Source organism: Bos indicus, chromosome 15 (genome assembly GCF_029378745.1).
Source record: "Bos indicus isolate NIAB-ARS_2022 breed Sahiwal x Tharparkar chromosome 15, NIAB-ARS_B.indTharparkar_mat_pri_1.0, whole genome shotgun sequence".
In the NCBI taxonomy this organism is placed as follows: domain Eukaryota; kingdom Metazoa; phylum Chordata; class Mammalia; order Artiodactyla; family Bovidae; genus Bos; species Bos indicus.
In genome coordinates, this window is record NC_091774.1 from 52,792,086 (window position 1) to 52,798,085 (window position 6,000).

The 6,000-nt window shown below is 53.0% G+C and overlaps 1 protein-coding gene across 1 annotated transcript in view; it reads right to left on the minus strand.

Moving 5' to 3' along the window:
- Positions 1-5,595, minus strand: part of STARD10 (StAR related lipid transfer domain containing 10) — a 33,792-nt gene extending 28,197 nt beyond the window's left edge. The window contains exon 1 of the mRNA XM_070767605.1: positions 5,575-5,595. The gene's annotated coding sequence lies outside the window, so the exon portion shown is untranslated. The remainder of the gene's footprint in view (positions 1-5,574) is intronic.
- Positions 5,596-6,000: the final 405 nt, after the last annotated feature.

Consider the following 6,000-nt stretch of genomic DNA (forward strand, 5'->3'; position numbering starts at 1 on the left):
ATCGCAGCACGCCAGGCCTCCCTGTCCATCACCATCTCCTGGAGTCCACCCAAACTCACGTCCATTGAGTCAGTGATGCCAGCCAGCCATCTCATCCTCTGTCATCCCCTTCTCCTCCTGCCCCCAATCCCTCCCAGCATCAGAGTCTTTTCCAAAGAGTCAACTCTTCTCATGAGGTGGCCAAATTACTGGAGTTTCAGCTTCAGCATCATTCCTTCCAAAGAACACCCAGGGCTGATCTCCTGGGTGACAGAATAGAGGGACAAAAATAAGTGATTAAATAGTTAATCCCACTAGGGGATTATAAGTAGAAAAATATGGGAAACTCCTGTAAATTAATGATTACTCGAAAAAGCAGGTTTGCTTAACCACAAAACTAAGCAGGCTTGCTTAGCAATAAAACCATGCAACAGAGCACAGAACATGCCCCCAAACAATAAAACAGTGGTGGCATGAGACCCACATCCAGACCAGTGAGCTCAGTAAGTTAATGACCCCCAAAGCAGGCTCTGTGCACACATAAAAAAAACCCCATCATTTATGGGAAGGTGACTTTTCAAAATGAAAGACCCTCACTGTACTGAGACCTGAAGAAATTTTTCGAAAGTCCTATGACAGTCCTGGCCTAACCATACAGGGAGGGACAAGTAAACTTCCCTGCCCTGTCTGGGGAGGAGCTGCTGATGGAAACGTCACGTCTACTCAAGAGAGACAAAGAAGGTCTTCTCCCCCTCCCCACTTTTCCTTTGATTATAAAACTGCAGCCCACTAAGTTCTGGGGGCACTTCCCACCCATCTGCTTGTAAGCCTCACAAGGGTTTTATTCTCATAAATCATTTCTTATCTACTACTTTGCTCTCGCTGGATTCTTCTCCACGCTGACATGAAGGACTATGGTATCGAAGCTTTTCGGAGCCCCGCTGAAACGACCCCAGTTGATCACACCCATCTCCTGCCTCAGTCCACACAGCCACATACCATCTCAGTCTCACGCGGGGGAGTCCACCAGGGGCACGCTGGCTTGAGCACGCCAGGTCACCCAAGTAGGCTTGCCAGATAAAACACAGGACACATCTTGAAACTTGATTTTCAGATAAGGAAAATCACTGTTAGCATGTTTCAAGTATTTGCTAAGTCTGGCAACCTTACACCTGGGGCCCTGTCGTACCCACATCACACAGCCTCAAAGAGCTACACACCAGTCCCCTCACAGACCTCAGTCTCTTGCCTGCCCTGGGAATGAGGTCAGCACCTGGGTTACAGCTGTTGCACACACACACACACACACAAATGGCCTGGCACATCCCTCTCTGTGAAGAGGTCCTGGGGCAGAGTAAGAGTCTACCACACTCATTTTGTCTAACCTTCACAATAACCTTAGGTGGAAGGTCATGCTGGGACTCTTAGCCCCATTTGAAAAATGAGGAAAATAAGGCCCAGCAAGAAACAACCTATTTGTGGTATCCCCACATGTGATCTCCGGCAGGGGGTAGAAGGGGTGTAAGGGAAGTCTTATTACACCTGGGCCAGGCTGTGTCCCTGGCAGGTCTGAGCTCCTCAAGCAGGCCTCTCAAAAGAGCCTCTTCCCGCCAGGAACAATAGCCTAGGGGTTTAGCGGTGGGCCCTCTGACCCTTCCCCCATTCAAGGGTGATACTAATAGCTCCCCAAGAGGCCCCTCTAGTTCCAGGAGGTGGAAACTGTTCTGTCAGGGCACTGCGGGCTCAGCTTTGAGATGAAAAAATATGAAGAAACCAGAAGAAGGAAGGTGTGGGGGGGCGCTTCCAGAAAAGAAAGCGTCATCCCAGGGCTGGAGCTCTTGCCCTGGTAAAAGGGCCAGACAACCTAGTCCTCCCCAAAGACACACAAAGACACCTCCACCCCCACTGCCATCCAGCCTGAGCACAGAGCTGAAGGCAGGGCCTGGGGTCAGGCAGATGGATCAAGAGCCTCTGACAGAAAACTCCAGGGCTTTCAGAAGGTTGCATCGACCCAGCAATCGAACTGGGTTCCTGCAGGCGGCAGTGCCTAACAGACATTAGCAGGAGGAGGACCGAGCCTGCAGAGTGGGTGCTAGCCATCTGGGTCTGGGGCCCTCCCAAAGAGGAAGTCCCCATGGTTCTACTTTGGGCCCCACCGACTGTGGGCAAGGCCTGGCACCTTTCTGGTCTGTTTTCCTGCTGAGGTGCTTAAGATGCCTCTCTCCTGGCCTGGGGCAGCTGGGTGGGCTCTGTAAACTGTGGAGTCCTGCATGGTGGGGGGTGCATGCAGTAGAGCTCTTCTTTCCTCCAAGCCTAGGAGCACCCTGGGCATCAAGACCCTGCAAGGCCCAGAGAGAAGCTCCCAGTTCCTGGAGGACTGGGAGGGAAGGACAGGAGAGGAGGCAGCACAGATGGGGTAAAATACCCTGCTCAGCAGTCTAGCATAATGGCTAAGAGCCTGAGCTAGGGAGCTAGGCCGTCTAGGTTAGAACCTCTTACTGTGTGATCTAGAATAAGTTACTTAACCTCTCTGTCTTGGTACTCCCACACCTATGAACAAGTAGGCTAATAGAACTTAGATCATTGCCTCCAGGATGAAGTGAGTTCATGCACGTGGAGAGCTTAGCACAGTGCCTGGCAAGCAACAAGCGCTCAATAAACGCCACTGCTGCTGCTGCTAAGTCACTTCAGTCGTGTCCGACTCTGTGTGACCCCATAGACGGCAGCCCACCAGGCTTCCCTGTCCCTGGGATTCTCCAGGCAAGAGCACTGGAGTGGGTTGCCATTTCCTTCTCCAACGCATGAAAGTGAAAAGTGAAAGTGAAGTCGCTCAGTTGTGTCCGACCCTCAGCGACCCCATGGACTACAGCCTTCCAGGCTCCTCCGTCCATGGGATTTTCCAGGCAGGAGTACTGGAGTGGGGTGCCATTGCCTTCTCCGCAATAAACGCCACAGCTACTATCAATTCTTGTCTCCTAAGCTCCCTTACCCCAGGTCTGGCAGCTGTCCCCAAGGCATAGCCTCTTTTCTAAGTCTCTGCTCCTTGACCTGGAGGCAGTGCCTCCCTCTTCTGACCTGGAGAAAAAGAAACAATCTAAGTTCACCTGGAACCTGGAGGGCTGAGAATAAAGCAGAAGTGGCCATTATAACATCTTGCCCCCCTCCCTCACCCCAATTCCCAACAGAGCTACAAAGGCCTGGATGGGTCCCCTTTGGGAGGCCTTCACTCAACGACATGAGCTCCTTGCATCCACACAGCCCCCTTCTCAGTGTCTGACAACAGGGCACCAGGACAGCAGCAGGCCCCAGGGAGCCTGGCTGTGCCCAGCCAGCAGGCAGGACAGTACTGAGATGTCCACGCCCCCGGGGCTGGTTTCTAGGACCCTTTGAAGGGCTCATGTGGGGAAGGCTTGCTAGGAGCTCTGTCAGTGAGTGGGGCTGAAGACTGGGTCTGGGTTCATTTTGAGGTCCAAAATTCGTACCTGGGGCAGGCCTAGAAGAAGCCCAGCTTTCCTGGGCATTGCTGTGTTGGGGACTCCTGCCAACCACTGCCCTCTGCCCTCAGGCACTGGTACCCCTGCTTAGTGGGCATCTCCAGGGTGCTTCCCCGGGGGCAGCTGCCTCCTTCAGCACCTTCTAAATTTAGGGCTTGGGCTCTGTGACTCATTACTGAATCTGCTTTGCTACCCTCCTCCAGGAGTGTGCTCCCACGGTATTTTTATCTCCTGCTGCCTCAGACTGATTAATAAGGCCCTAGAATCCTGCAGCAGCCACACACACACCACTGAGAGCTCCCCAGTCCACCCACCCCAGCTCGGCTCTGGACTGCTCTCTGACCAGGTCCTGCACTCCCCTTCCCTTTACCTGTCTGTGCACCCACCCCCACCCTGCTGTGCCCCAACCCACAACCCACCCAGATGTCCACATCTGGCTCCAAGTGTGACTGCAGTGGCAGGGGGAAAAGAGAGATGGAGCCAAGGCCTGCCCCCTCCCAACCAGCTGCCAGGCAGAGCCCTGGCCAAACACCACGACACCTGAGTTCTGGCCTAGACTCACCCCCACCTTACTGTGGGGCTCTGGGTGAGCTCGGTGGTCATCTCTTTCCTTCTCTATAAATAAGGGGTTTGAACCAGACCTCCACTAGGGTGGCCTGGACCAGAGCTGAAAGTACCAATGGACCAGACCACCACCTTCAAACGGGGTGAGCTGGGGGGAGGGTATCTGATATTGGGCCCTGTCTTCCACCCAGGGGCCTCTCTGCCCCCAGCTCCTGCTCTGTTCAGGGAACACACACAGGTCAAGACCCTGCTGTCAGCCTTTTGGGACATCTGCCCTGCAGGGAGGAAGGGTCATGGTTCTGGTCTCACTGCCCAGGGCTGTACTGTACAGCTGTACTGGGCAAGAATCACCTTAACTCTGGACCCAGGTCATCAGGAACATGAATCATATGTGTGTGGAGGTGTAAAATGCTCCCCGCCAGGTTCCTAGTGCCAGAGGGAGAAATGGGGATGCAAGTGTCCCCCGCCTCAACTTTCATAAACACAGGCTGCCTGGGCGCAGAGTGGAGGTATCTGGGAGGCAGACAGACCAGGGGTGGTGGCATCTCCGCCCCTGCTGGACTCTGGGAGAACCCTATCTCCAGCTGGCCTCCACCTATGTTCATGAGTAACAAAGAGCGGCTTAGTTACTGAGCGGGTACCATGGGCCTAGTGCTGTTATATGCACTTAACAGTTCTTAACTCATTTAATTCATAGTTACACTTCAGACAGCCCTGGATACGGCTTACCACTCCCACTCTAGAGACAGTGAGGCTCAGAGTAGGGTAGTGACTCACCAAGGATCACAGCATTAAGTCACTGGGAGGGCAAGTTAAAAGCTGAGTCTGACTGCAATCCTGGCTTCTGTTTGTACCCTAAAGTAGCTCTTCTCAGCGTATACATTAGACACTCAATAAATGTTTGATGAAGATGTTTGATCGCTGCCATGTCATGGAAAGATCCCTATCCTAGTCCAGTTTTACGCCAGCTCCTTGTGTGTCCTGAAGAGAATGTTTTCTCCCATTAGCCTCAGTTTCCCCTGCTGAAAACAGAGACAAGTGAAGGCCCAGAGAATGAGACAGTTAGAGGTGGGGAAGATCTTGAATTTCTATTTCTACAAACACCTTCCTTTCGTGACTTGCCTGAGGAGGCCCCATTTGCAACCGGACCTTAGCGGCTCCAAGCCCCTCCCACACCTATGTCCAGAACTTCTAAGAGCACTCCAGAGAGACAACTGGGCACAGCCCCGCTCCAAGGGACAGAGAAGTCAGTATCTTGGTTGGTGGTATGCTTTGCCCACGATGCCACCTGACAGCTCCACCTGGTGGGCGAGTGGCTCCTAAAGCCTCTCAGCTCAACCTGCATCACCTCCTCTCAGCATCCAAGCCAGCACAGGTACCACCTCCAGCTGTCATGGGCAGCTGTCAGAGCCCCAGATGGAATCATCTGAGCACCCAATTCCTCTCAGGTTCAGAAATAGAGACCACCCTTTTCCATTCAGGGTCGGTCCCCTTAACATTAGCCCCTCATCTGTCACATCTGATCTCCTTCCCTTACCTGGGCCACTCTTCTGAGAAGTAGGATCTGTACAGCTTCTGCCACACTGTCCTCTGTCTCCAGGATTCTCCAGTTCCTCCTTAATTTCATGCCTTTGGTAGTCATCTCAACAGAGCAGGATCTTCCTCCACTAGGCCCAGCAGGTAGGAGGATTAGTAATAAGGGCTTCTCTAGACTCTGGGCACAGTCTGTCTCTCTAAGCCTGTATGCAAAAAAGACACTAATCCAGGAGGTGCAGGGAAGGGCTCCAAGCCCAAACGCTGGCAGCCTAGGTTTTAGCCCTTGCTCACAGACTGCTGAGACCTGGAGCAAGCTCCTGCCCCTGTAGGGGCCCCTGAGTTTTGCAATTTGTAGTATGATGAAATAGTTCCTCAATCTGCAATCCCCCGATTATAATAATCTGCCCTTATAGATTGCTCGGCAACT